Source organism: Lissotriton vulgaris, unplaced genomic scaffold (assembly GCF_964263255.1).
Source record: "Lissotriton vulgaris unplaced genomic scaffold, aLisVul1.2 SCAFFOLD_1130, whole genome shotgun sequence".
In the NCBI taxonomy this organism is placed as follows: domain Eukaryota; kingdom Metazoa; phylum Chordata; class Amphibia; order Caudata; family Salamandridae; genus Lissotriton; species Lissotriton vulgaris.
The window spans coordinates 482,657-496,872 of NW_028253566.1; the positions used below are offsets into that span (position 1 = coordinate 482,657).

At 45.8% G+C, this 14,216-nt stretch overlaps 1 pseudogene; it reads left to right on the forward strand.

Moving 5' to 3' along the window:
- The first annotated feature begins 12,849 nt into the window (after nt 1-12,849).
- On the forward strand, nt 12,850-13,317 carry LOC147660926 (protein cornichon homolog 4 pseudogene; annotated as a pseudogene).
- The last annotated feature ends 899 nt before the right edge of the window (nt 13,318-14,216 follow it).

The window sequence follows — 14,216 nt, forward strand, 5'->3', positions numbered from 1 at the left end:
AGCTACCATATGAAGATTCTGCTGCTCTACGAGTAGCACCTGCGCGAGTCCGACTGGGATGAGGCCTGCCTGGGCGACCGACTGAACGGCATCCTGCTGCAGCTCATCTCCTGCCTGCAGTGCCGCCGCTGCCCGCACTACTTCCTGCTCAACCTCAACCTCTTCCAGGGCCGGCCGCACTCGGCGCTCGAGAGCGCGGCCAAGCAGACCTGGCGGCTGGCCCGGGAGATCCTGACCAACACCAAGAGCCTGGACAAGCTCTAGCGGGCGAGGGGGCCCGAGGACTCAGCACGGACTGAGGCTCTGCTCACGGACTGGGGCAGAGGCTCTCCGTGTTGGCGAGGAGACTCTCTAGGTGGGTGTGGGAACAGCATCTACATTTCAAGGTTGGCAGTTTCGTTTTCCATAGGCTGACTGGCTCTGACTGGGGATGTCTTGTATGTTCAGAGGGTGACTCACTCGACTGCATGCATGTTAACGCGGGATGTCCTTAACCCCAGTATTTAGCTTGGCATTTAATGCACCCCTCTTCCGTCCGGCCTGGAATAGATTGTCGGTCGGCAGCATTAGGGATGCTTTCCTGGCACCCCCTCCTGATCAAGTCACTTGAGCGAGCAAAGGTCTGCTGTGGGGAGATGCTTTGCTCTGCTCGCTGGTGTGTTGGTTCAGGCCCTCGTTGTATTTATGTAGTGCTTACTACCCCAGACAGGTGTTGAACTGCGGTCTGTCAAATACCGAGGTGTTGCTTATTGCTTAAGTTACCCCAGTGGCGAGCTAACATTGTATGATTATTGGCACGTGTTCAAATGGGCTCAAGATTAGCTAGTGTTGGATTGCAGGGCTAGGATTGTCAGACTGGTGGTTTGAGGCTAGAATGGAAGGTTGTGCAAGGATGGCAGGATTGCAGGTGGGAAATGGAGCCCACGCATACCATCTGTAGATGAAAACATTTGTGCTAGTGCTCCGCGTAACTGGGGAGAGTCAACTCCAAGATGCAGAAAACTGAGTGCACAGATCATTGAGCCTAAAATCACAGGGTTTAAGCCCCTTGCAGCTTAAACAGTCTTCCCTCTTTAAAAATCGGGTACCCGAGACGATTCACACTGTATTAAACTGGAACTGTGAACATTGCATTTATTTTTAAAAGGAAATACTGCACTCGGAAAGCAGGGACTGCCAGATACTTCTGGCCAGCCACATTTTTACTAAACTAGAACTATTCATAGTGTTGTTACTGGTAATGTGTGTGAGGGGGTAAAATAGTTGGCGTGCCCCCCCCCCACCTGTTTCCATCCGCTATATAAATAAAGCCCTTGGTACAGACCGGGTATGCGTGCTGCGCAATGGGAATTATTTGCAATGTCAATATCACAAACTTGCGTAAATACGTGACCTATTGCATTGAAAATGCAATAGGTCTCGCATTTGCGAGAGATTAAGTTATTGCCTTTGTAAATGACAATGCCATTTATTTATCTGTTTTCAAAACCAACACATAAATAAAAAGTTTGTCATTTACAATGCCAATAGCTCAAACTTTTGCAAAGGCGAAACCGTTGCATTGTAAATGCTTGTTTTTTCTTGCTATCATCCCTCCTCCCTATCACCCTCCCGTCCCTCTGCTTCACCGTCTCCACTCTCCATTTCACCTGTTTCTCTCTTAACAGTTTGGGATCCGAGGAACAACAGCAGCACTATAATCAGGGCTACTGGAATTATGCAATGGGGGAGGACCAAATAATGCAGCAGGTTGACTAATTATGCAGCGTAATAAATACGCAATCACAAATACCCCAAAGTGGGGTGTAGGTTCTTTAAGTTCCTTCTAATTATATTAGCGAGCTCCGCCTTCTGCAAGCACCTCAGGTGATTGAGAGTAGGCAGGCCAGCTGCAGCAAATGTTATCAGTACTGTCATGGAATCGTTGCCGTTGCATTTCTTAGTATAATAGGAACTTGCACTGCTTATTCCTATTTTGTATCTGTGTTGTATTAGTGAAACTTTACAAGACTTTTAACTTAAGGAAAGTCAAAACTGTGCCATTGTCATTAATATTTTGCTTCATATTGTGCCATAAAAGGGGCCACAGGAATTATGCGATTCTGCAGCAAGTTCCGCATAGTTATGGACTTGCCACATTTGTCACATAACCCATCATTGGCTGCATAATTTGCATATTTTAACAAAGAACAGTTTCTCGCTGAAATGGATCAAAAGTTACTATAAACGCAGCAACATGTGTTGCTGTGCAGTAGAGGGCCCTTTGCAAAGGTCACCTTTCAGTTGCCTGTTGCTGTATTTTGGTGTTAAACTAGTACTAACGACGTGACAGTGTTAATGTTTAAACATGTACATAAAAAAGAAGTAATACCATTGCAAAATGTGCTGCATTAAGCAGTGTAATTTGGCTTATTTTGCCACATAAATTACTCAATCGGTAATTTGGCTTTCCCAGCTTTTTCCAGTGACCCGGCCATAAATTAAGAATAGTGTCACAGCAAAAAATTATATAAAAAGGCACTGCTAAGATATATTGCCTGATCATATATGTATTTTCACTTACTTTTCCTGCAATGGGAAAATCCTTCACACAGTTTCAGCCCTAAAACTGTTTTCATGTCTTAATTACTGTGTGACGGGAGCTGCGGTCTCAATATAATGGGGGTGTCTGAGGTACCCCTTGTGTTTATAAGTGTCCAGTAATAGCTACTATCCAATGTGACATCATCCCTGTCCCCAGACAATGAAAGTAGCTCAAGGCATTGACATTGTCCTTGAAAGTTACACAATTAGACTTTGATAGCAAGGTTGCAGGCCCGAAATTGGTAACCAGCTTGGAGTCCCGGTGCGCTCAACATCCTGTGATTCTGGGCAAATCATTTAACCTCTCCATGCCTAAAAAATGAGTAGGCCAATTTTGTGTTACAAAAAACTGGAAAAACACCAATAAATAGGGCTACGCGCAGACAGAAGTCCCATCTTATACTATGTTAATACTATTTATTCTGAAACACATTCACAGTAGTAGACCTACAGCAATGTGTGTCTTCATATACGCACACAGGTCCGTTTGTGAATCAGGTTCTCAGGGCCTGATTTACAAAGATAAACATACACATTTGTAAAAGTTTACGCTTCTTTTGTAATTCACAGAACTGCATTTTAATAGTATTTTTACTAGTGCAGACTCTCCGCAGTCGGGCGGAGAACTCCGTACATAAAAAAATAGGCATATCGTATCTTTTTATGTGCGGAGTTCTGAGCCCCGACTGCGGAGTCTCTGTACTTGTAAACTTTACTATCAAAATGCTGTTTTGTAAATTTCAAAACAAACGTAAACAAACACAAAAGTGTGAGTTTTCCTTTGTGAATCAGCCCAATTGAGTCTGAGCACACTTTCGCGTGGTTTCCCCGGTAGCACGCCTGCTGTAGTGCTTTTAGTTTAAGTACTAGGTGACCTCTATTACATGTTCTGCTGTGAGCTGGCTTCTGGGTCTGCCCTTTATTACATTGGTCCATCAGTAAACCTAGTTTGTGCCTTCCTGTCCCCAGTACTCTTATTTTCATGAATGCCATTCAGTTCGCCTCCAGGTAACTTTAGAATTAAAACACTTTCAATCAGCAGTGAACTCTCCTTCAGTTTCCCTAATCCTTTGCGTTCTTACCCCGTGGCTATGGATTGATCACGCCTGATAAGGCTATATCTTCTAGATCCTAATGGTCGAAGTGTGAACCCAGCAGAGTCAATAGTGAACCTGCATGTTCTTTCTACTGGTGCAGGGTTTCGGATATCCAGGCTGCAAAGGCCAGCCAAGAAATGTGTTGCCTTTATATGGCTAGGTATTGCTGAGTCCCCTACCAGTAGGTTGACCCAAACCTTCCCTCCAGAGACACAGGGTTACTTCCCGTCTCCCCCCTTACCCCAGAGGCATAGGTAATAAATCATTCAACACAGTCTTGGATTAGGGGTCGTAGAAACCCGGCAGTATTTTATTAAAATGAAAATCATAATAAAAATGTTAATGAGAAATTTCAATACACAGAAAACCCATACATATTCAATAACTATTCATTTCATATACAATGTATTAACACATTTTATGGCTAACCTTAACAGATGTCTAATACATAGCCATACCTAACCTAACCTGAAATATGTACAATTTATGTTCTGGGTATCCCGGATGAGCCTACTTGCAAGGTCATGACTGGTCCTAACTACTTGCTAGATCCCCCTTCTTACCGGAGTGATGTTGCGCAGGAGGCCCAGTTGCCCATCAGATTCCTTCACTCGGGCACACCCTACGCCCTCCAATACTACCTCTCAGGGACTGATGTTATGCCAACTTGGCGCCCATGTGCCTGTGCATGGATTGACCCAAGGGCCTGCCGGAAGAGGAACTTCCCACCCCCAACACCCTTCAACCTACCTGCTGTAAACACCCCCAGGAGTGTGATGAGAGACCACTGTTCCCCCCAGGCGTCCCCATTAAATAATGGGATGCCTACAAGAGATGGAAAATTTGACTGACCAATCATGACCTTACCGCAGGCCAAGGATACTCAAACATAAAATACGACAAGCAAAATGACGTTGCCCTGTAATACAAAACATATCGCTATGACATACATATCACAACACTGCAATACCTGAAAAGAAAACCAACAAATTCACAACTGCAAGAGAAAGCATTATACAAAGCCTCCACATGAAACATGTCCTAAAACTGCTGCCTCAGGGGATTGTGGGTTGGGAAAGAAAAAGGTGCAATTATGCAGATCTCTGCGTGGACGAAGGCGTGCAGATCTTCCCTAATGCGGAGCGGCGAGAAAAAGATCTTGCCGCCGCTCTGCGCTCCTTATAAAGGGACTTTTGCCCAGAAACCAGTTGGAACAGGTCTTGGCTTTGCTCCGGAAGTGCTCTTACACTTCCGGGCCATTACCCACTCATCCAATAACTATACATGGGGGGCGGGCGCCAGCCGCGTCATCAGCTTTGGCTGACCCCGCGCCCGTAGGAAACACATCACGGGGACCGGCACAACCACCATATGCGTGGCGTGCCTGAGTTCTCGGCGGCGCCTCTGGACTCGTCAGTGATAGCTGTATGGAGTGGTCAAATGAGATGCTATGCATGTTGGTGCCATTTACAATTCAGTCTACAAATTATCATAATCAATGAAGGTATATATCCTGTCAGCGCAAACACTTTTGAAAATGATTTCTTTAACACAGGCTTGGATTAACAGTTAAAATATATATTTAGAGGAAAAGCGAAAGTGTATGCTCTTACAAGTTATAGCACCAGTTTTATCATAGCATAAACTTAGATAGCACCCCCAGGAACACTTGAATCAACAATTTGCATGGACTCAGTTTTGCTTCAAGAGAAAAATGCATAGGAAATCATGAAGAAAGATATATTAAATGAACTAAAAATTATTTTATAAAAATATTTGTGGTCTGTGAGTCTCTCTAACTAATGGACTTATTGCCAATGTTAGATGTATATGTGTGAGGGAAGTTTGGTGTGTTTTGGTATTTGTCCAAATTTTTGTAAATCTCTAACTACACTTTTCCAGTACACAGTAACCAATGAACACATCCTCACCAAACGCATCAAATCTACTCCATTCATAACATACCTGGGGCAGTCCAAGCCTGCTCTCTGGTCTATTTTGCTAATGATTGTCAGTAACATATATACTCTATTTATGAATTGAATGTTTTAACTATTTATATGTTTTATTGCACATTGTATGTGGATTTTATTACATTTTAATGGATTTTTATGGATACTGTTGTACCCGAATAAAGATGAAAATTGAATTGTATTGATATAATCTATGTAGATATTTTATATGTATAAGTCTGAGTCTTGTGTTATTGGACACTTTTTGCAGATAGTCTTGTAATCCGTTTCAGTTTTGAGTCTGTCAATATGGTCCTGGTATCTAGGTTTAAGTTTTCTTAAACTAATCGTCTTGGCCATTCTGGTTTGCCCTTGTACAACGTCACTAATGTTTTCCCCTTGTTGTCGGTGCTGTCATTGCCATTAACCTGGATGATTCCTGCAGTCTGCCTGGGTATCTTCCCGATGACTGTCTTGCCACCTTTCACAGTCCAGTATACAATAGAAAGTCTCCCCTGAGCATGTCAAAGTATACTGTTGTTTCAACAATTGTGCGAAACAAATCATCTGTATATATGTCCTCATGTACTGCATTCAAGCTTCTATATGTGCTACTTTCTTGGCCTCCCGGAGCAATTGTCTAATAATGGTGCCTGTTCTGCAAACAGCATCTCTTGCAGCACCAAAACACTTTAATAATAGTCTTTAGGTCTCTGCCTAGTGTACACTGCGCAGCAGTGTCGCACAGCCGAGATTTTATGTTTACAAGTATGTGGGCTTGTTAGGTCTCGGCCTAGCGTACACTGCGCAGAAGTGTTGTACAGCTGAGATTTAATGTTTACAAGTATGGGGGCTTGAACCCGCCCCTCTTCTCCATTGGCTGGCTTCCTAAATGGAGGGCAGCCATTGGAGGAGAGTGGCGTCACTCCGTTCAAGCCACGTCTTTTTCAGGTTTGGGGGCATGTTTTTTGCAGTTTTTACCTCCGTGACGTCATCCGTCACTCAGCAGCAAAAACCATGCCCATGAATGCGAAAATGGCGGCGCTTTTCTGACGCCATTTCTGCCCGACCGCTGTCGGAAGAAGTCGAGAAGCTGCCGAGTCCTCCGGTGAGTGCTCGCTTTTCTTGCCTCTCTTCCCTGATTGTGCCCGTGTTATTGCCTCTGTCCCCTCTGTTGTGCATCTGCCCCCTCGTTGTGCTTGCTTTCCGGCCCCCCCTCGCTGTGCTTGCTCCCTGCCCCCTTGTTGCTTGTGCTTGCTCTCCTGCCCCCTCGTTGGTTGTGCTTGCTCTCCTTCCCCCCTCGTTGGTTCTGCTTGCTCTCCTGCCCCCCCCTGTTGGTTGTGTTTGCTCTCCTGCCCCCTCGTTCGTTGTGCTTGCTCTCCTTCCCCCCTCGTTGGTTCTGCTTGCTCTCCTGCCCCCCTGTTGGTTGTGCTTGCTCTCCTGCCCCCTCGTTCGTTGTGCTTGCTCTACTGCCCCTGCTCCCTCGTTGCTTGTGCTTGCTCTCCAGCCTCCTCGTTGCTTGTGCTTGCTCTCCTGCCCCCTCGTTGCTTGTGCTTCCTCTCCTGCCCCTGCCCCCTGGTTGCTTGTGCTTGCTCTCCTGCCCCTGCCCCCTCGATGCTTGTTGTGCCTCTGTGCCCTGCTTGTGATCCGGTTTTTGTGTCTCTGTACCCTGCTTGTGATCCGGTTTTTGTGCCTCTGTGCCCTGCTTGTAATTCGTTTTTTGTGCATCCGTGCCCCCTGCTCCCACGTTGCTCATGCTTGCTGCCCCCTCGTTGCTTGTGCTTGCTCTCCTGCCCCTGCCCCGTTGCTTGTTGTGCCTCTGTGCCCTGCTTGTGATCCGGTTTTTGTGCCTCTGTGCTCCCCTTCCCCCTTGTTGCTTGTGCTTGCTCTCCTGCCCCTTCCCCCTCGTTGCTTGTTGTGCCTCTGTGCCCTGCTTGTGATCCGGTTTTTGTTGCTCTGTGCTCTGTTCGTGCCTCTGTGCCCTGCTTGTGATCCGGTTTTTGTGCCTCTGTGCCCTGCTTGTGATCCATTTTTTGCACCTCTGTGACTCCCTGCCCCCTCGTTGCTTGTACTTGCTCTCCTGCCCCTGCCCCCTCGTTGCTTGTTGTGGCTCTGTGCCCTGCTTGTGATCCGGTTTTTGTGCCTCTGTGCCCTGCTTGTGATCCGGTTTTTGTGCCTCTGTGCCCCCCTGCCCCCTTGTTGCTTGTGCTTGCTCTCCTGCCCCTGCCCCCTCGTTGCTTGTTGTTCCTCTGTGCCCTGCTTGTGATCCGGTTTTTGTGCCTCGGTGCCCTGCTTGTGATCCGGTTTTTGTCCCTCTGTGCCCCCTGCCCCCTCGTTGCTTGTGCTTGCTACCCCCTCGTTGCTTGTGCTTGCTCTCCTGCCCCTGCCCCCTTGTTGCTTGTTGTGCCTCTGTGCCCTGCTTGTGATCCGGTTTTTGTGCCTCTGTGCTCCCCTGCCCCCTCGTTGCTTGTGCTTGCTCTCCTGCCTCTTCCCCCTCGTTGCTTGTTGTGCCTCTGTGCCCTGCTTGTGATTCGGTTTTTGTTGCTCTGTGCCCTGTTCGTGCCTCTGTGCCCTGCTTGTGATCCGGTTTTTGTGCCTCTGTGACTCCCTGCCCCCTCGTTGCTTGTGCTTGCTCTCCTGCCCCTGCCCCCTCGTTGCTTGTTGTGCCTCTGTGCCCTGCTTGTGATCCGGTTTTTGTGCCTCTGTGCCCTGCTTGTGATCCAGTTTTTGTGCCTCTATGCCCCCCTGCCCCCTTGTTGCTTGTGCTTGCTCTCCTGCCCCTGCCCCCTCGTTGCTTGTTGTTCCTCTGTGCCATGCTTGTGATTCGGTTTTTGTGCCTCTGTGCCCTGCTTGTGATCCGGTTTTTGTCCCTCTGTGCCCCCCTGCCCCCTCGTTGCTTGTGCTTGCTACCCCCTCGTTGCTTGTGCTTGCTCTCCTGCCCATGCCCCCTCGTTGCTTGTTGTGCCTCTGTGCCCTGCTTGTGATCCGGTTGTTGTGCCTCTGTGCCCTGCTTGTGATCCAGTTTTTGTCCCTCTGTGCCCCCCTGCCCCCTCGTTGCTTGTGCTTGCTGCCCCCTCGTTGCTTGTTGTGCCTCTGTACCCTGCTTGTGATCCGGTTTCTGTGCCTCTGTGCCCTGCTTGTGATCCGGTTTTTGTGCCTCTGTGCCCTGCTTGTGATCTGGGTTTTGTGCCTCTGTGCCATGCTTGTGATCCAGTTTTCGTGCCTCTGTGCCCTGCTTGTGATCCGGTTTTTGTGCCTCTGTTCCCTGCCTGTGCCTCTGTTTCCTGCTTGTGCCCCTGTTCCCTGCTTGTGCCTCTGTTCCCTGCTTGTGCCTCTGTTCCCTGAGTGTGATCAGGTTTTTGTGCCTCTGTTCCCTGCCTGTGCCTCTGTTCCCTCCGTGTGCCTCTGTTTCCTGCTTGTGCCTTTGTTCTCTGCTTGAGATCCGGTTTTTCGTGCCTCTGTTCCCTAGGGCGTTACTGGGCAGAGAGCTGTGTGTGTGGCTCTGTCTGTGTGTGTGGCTCTGTCTATGTGTGTGTGGCTCTGTCTGTGTGTGTGGCTGTGTGTGTGTGTGGCTCTGTCTGTGTGTGTGTGGCTCTGTCTGTGTGTGTGGCTCTGTCTGTGTGTGTGTGGCTCTGTCAATGTGTGTGTGGCTCAGTCTGTGTGTGTGTGGCTCTATCTGTGTGTGTGTGGCTCTGTATGTGTGGGTGCGTGTGGCTCTGTGTGTGTGGGTGCGTGTGGCTCTCTGTGTGGCTCTGTGTGTGTGTGTGTGTGTGGGGGTACAAATGCAATAGGTCTCGCATTTGCGAGAGATTAAGCTATTGGCATTGTAAATAACAATGCCATTTATTTATACGTTTTAAAAACAAAAATAATGTCATGAGCAATGCCAATAGCTCTAACTTTAACAAGGACGATACCATAGCATTGTAAATGCTTGTTTCCCTTGTTGTCGTAAACTGCTCAATGCTTTTTGCAGATCCTGCATCTGCGGGGCAAAGTAGTAAGCTTCCATATTAGGGTCTCTCGTTCCCACACTTTTATAGGACAGCTGTAGTGTATTACATCTGATCTGGTCTCCTAAATGACCAGTTTAGCTCTTTGGATATTCTAATTCCTTGAATATTTTCCTAATCAGCAATACATACTTTCCCAGAAATACATACAGAAATCTTGGTATTACAACCATTTTTAAAAAACTATTCTATCATTAAGAGCTGTAATTTCTTCCAGAACTCTGCCTGATGTTTAATATTAATCACAATCTTGTCTCTGTTTACTCAAATTCACCATTAATTATTGTGTGTCAGTATAATACCCATATATTTGATTTTTTTAATTCCTATTTGACTCCCAAGTTCAGGTATATTGTGTCTGCTGGATGTGCTCATTGCCCTAGGGAAAACAACATCAATTTATTCCAGTTTGCATGCATCTGAGAGACCTTTTTAAATACTTGTAGATGGAGCACGTTCAGCAGAGATGTCTCAGAGAGTTTAAAAACATTAATGTGTCAGTTGCATATTGTGACATTACATGAGCGGTGCCCCCCCCCCCCTGTGATCCTCATTTTGACAGTTCTTCCCTTCGGCTTTGTACCAAGGGTTCTACTGCTAGTGCAAACAATGCTTACACTCATTGCGTGCTCCCCTCCAATATCCACCTGTTTGATACAAGTTTGACGAGCTTCAGATGAGCTGCCAGTCTATTTTACAAGACCCTGATCCATTGCATTATGCGGAGGCCAAAACAGTATGTTTCTAGTATCTGGATGGGACAAACATCTGTCCCTGTCTACGCAGGTTCAAATGGTTTCGGCTGCTTGCTTCGGTAAAATCAAAATTATTTAATTAATTATCTACCCAATGCAACCTATTAAACTGTGGTCCATGTGCTGATAACTTCCCATCTGGATTATGCAAATGGTTCATATCTGAGTCTTTCACTAGGCTTGCTCTACAGACTCCAGACTGTACAAAATGCTGCGGCCCGCCTAGTCTGCGGTATTCCGCTTCTTTACCACATCTCCCCCTATTTACGACATCTTCACTGGCTGCCTATTGCAAAGTGAAAAGAATTTAAGGCTTTGACCTTTGCTTTTCGGGCATGTAAAGGAAAAAGGCTGCTTTACCTAAGGAGGAGACTTCATCCCAATCATCAAGCCAGATCCTTACGGTCTAACAACAAACATTTTCTTGTCACCTCTCGGTTCTTAAAAGCCAGAATGGGAGGTAAATCATTTGAGGTGGGTGCCCCTCAATGTTGGAATAAATTACCATTTCACTTACGCTTGATTCAGTCAGAACACGAGTTTCGCAAGTCTCTTAAAACCTGGCTATTCAGTTGAAATTACTAGTCTTGCACTTCACCCTCCCTGCTCCTTGTCTTCCTTAGCGCCGGGACACCCCATTGGGGGTAGCTGTGCGCTTAATGAATTCCTTTATTATTATTATTATTATTATTATTATTATTATTATTATTATTATTATTATTATTATTAGGAAAAGAAACTCACACCCATGTATTGTATGTTTCTAGATATCTAGTATTGTAACCAAATATCCTCCTTCATGTGTTGGCTGTGTGCCATTCTACGTAGGTTATGTATTGACTGCATCTAGGCATGTGTGTTGGTTGGTTCTGGTGAATTAAGGATGGGATTACCACCAGTATCCTGCTGTCTCAACGTTTCAAGAAATGGTTGTTCAAAGAGGAGTTCCACAGACTGTCCATCCGCTCATTCCAGGAAACGTATGAAGCAGAGTTGTTTCTCTGTGAACTCCCTTCAGCCTCTTCTGCCCTTTCAGGTAAGTTACAGTGGCAGTCCTGTAGTTTACATTAGCTATTTCCAGTTGTTTCCATGGCCTCCACCCCTTTTTCATATGCTATTGTTTGTTAGGTGACTTTTTTCAAATCTTCTTAGATGAATGCCAGTTCCTCTGACATTGTGGCTAATTTATTTTCAAGGGTTGTTGTTGTGTCTTTTATCACTTCTAAAATGGCTGCCAGTGATTGTATATTTAGGGTTTTACAGTTCTGTGCTGCCTTGCACACTTTTTATCAGTCTGTCCTTTACCATGAAATGCACCCCTTTATTTTTCCACCTTTCAGTTTGCAATGCTAGTCTCCCACATTTCTCAGGTATCTATATGAGGCATCCGTACATTTGCTTTAGCAGTGTTAGGTTCTGCATTTCTCTGCTACTGGGACCCTTTTATTTCTCCTTCAGTGTTGTGTTGTAAGCAATGGAGTAATCTTTCTGAGGTTCTCAGTCCCTATTTATGGAGTTATGTAGTGTTATTGCTTTTCAGTAGGTCTTAACTAGTACGTCCTATTTAATTACCAGTTTTCTCAACTCCCATTTCATCTTTTCGTGGCGTTCCTGTTGTTTCCCCCTCTTCTTAGTAAGAGCGTTTTCTTATTGTTTATTCTGGGGTCGCCTTTCTTCCAAGGCTTTTTATTCCTTGCTGAAGCCATGCACCCCCGGGATTGGCCTAGTGCCACAGTAGCAACGGTATTTGCCCCAGGATGCCACACATCTGCCATGCCCTCAATCTACTGACCCTTTTCACCCTCGAGGAATCGACATGTATGCGCATCAGCCCTGCTCTGCGCTGCGGTCTGCCTTCACGATTGGGTCCTAGGCTCCTCATCGCCCAATAACTTATTCTCTTGGAGCAGGTTTTCTCTGTCATGCTGCTGCCAAAATTAGTTGGCACAGGTCTCAGCATGTCTATGTAGGCCCCATTCTTTTGCGTCCCTCCAGCCTAGCCGCTGCAGTCACCATATTACAGTTGACCAGCTCATCTTTGTTGTCTCCGGGAGCTGTTTCATGTGAATTACGGCTTCTCCCACCTTCCCAGGTAATTGTTTCATTGGGTTTCATTGCAGCGCTCTAACAAAGACCTCGTGTTACCACATTTTCATGGGGATGGTCGCTTAGAGGCAAGTTATTCAGATTTTTCTGAATGTGGAAGGAGCTCTCTGTATTACCTGCAGTCTCCATTCTGCTCGGCCTTGTCTCCTGAGATAAATCAATTTTTATTGTTCTTTTTTTTTTAAATGAGATGGTGCAAATTCTTGTGTAAATCTGTGAGTATAAGAAATTCTAGGAACCACAGAGGTTCACAATCTTGCATACAGTCCTTATCAAGTAACCTGCAAAAGGAATTGCAACAGATGGGATTTGTAAAAGCAACTGCCCACCCATACGGGGTTTTATGGGGAGGCACAGTAGACCACTAAAGTTACCACTGCACCCAGTCTTTTCAGTTTCTCTAACCTTTATCTTCTAGCTCATTGATAGCTGTGCACTTATCTTCCTGTCCATCTACTTCACAATCGCTCTGTCGGATTTAGAATGTGACCTCTTTATTACCAGACCATCTTACTCGAAATTAAGCAAGAGGTGCTCACAGGATTATTTAGAAACAGCGCTGTCACAGTGTTCATGCTGATATTGCTACACTGGTTAATGATCCTTTTGAACTTACCTCTATCTATATGGAATGATTATAGGTTTCTAATGGTGCCCAACAAGCAACCTAGGAGTGTGTGACTCCACAGACATTCGCTATTGCGGACGGCTGAAGGTGCACATGAAAGAAGCCATGATTAGCCTGGGCTTTCTTCTCTTGTGGTTTGTTATTTACCTCTGTAGTATGATCCTATCTGTGATAAGTGTCTGAGTATTAGAGAAATGTTTATAGAAATTATCAATTTCTAAGATGGTGGTCCAGAAACACGTCCCACACAGAGACTGAGCAATATGGAAGTCTTCGAACGTCATTGTGCAATATATTTGTTTCCCCTTTAAACAAGAAATATTTTTGTTGGCTGCATTTTTTAGCACATAACGTTTCTTTACACTAGCCCACATCAGTGGTTTGGGGGGACTACACAGCCCACACAACACAGCTGTATAATGCCAGTTCTTTGAGTATATTTCAGCAGCTCCTGAATGGACTCCATTACTGCTAATCTATTGCTTGTTACTCCTCTCATACTCACAAGTGTACTCCATACATTATTTAAAGACAAGCTGAACAGGGCCTCTAAAAATTTGGCATCTGTAACCCCTTTGTAGACTCTGTGTATAAGACCCGGATTATGTGTCGTGCAGCATGATATACCCAGGTAGGATACTGTACCGCTCAACCACACGTGTAGGACTCCGTGTCCAAATTCAGATGCCGGAATATCTGGTGGAGATGAGACATTCCTGTGTGAAACAGGAATGGGGCCGCAGCCAAAAGTGTAGACCAGTCAATGCCTGATAGAGGCTGGGGGCAGCACGCAATGTTGCCTTTGACAGTCTACGGTCAGCCCTGCCCACTGATATCCTTACCATCTACTCTATTATTCCCAATCTCCACAGCCCCCTCCCTTCTTATTTATCACCTGCAGACAGCAGGTGATAAAAGAGAGCTTTAAGCCACATGAATATGCAAATTCCATTCTCAATTTGACCTGAAAGAAACAGATTCACATGACTCAACTATTTCCTATTTCTTGGGGATTCACCATAATTTGCATTGTGAAGGCAGTTGTTTTTACACAGCGCGGGTGTTTACAGGTGGAGAGCCTA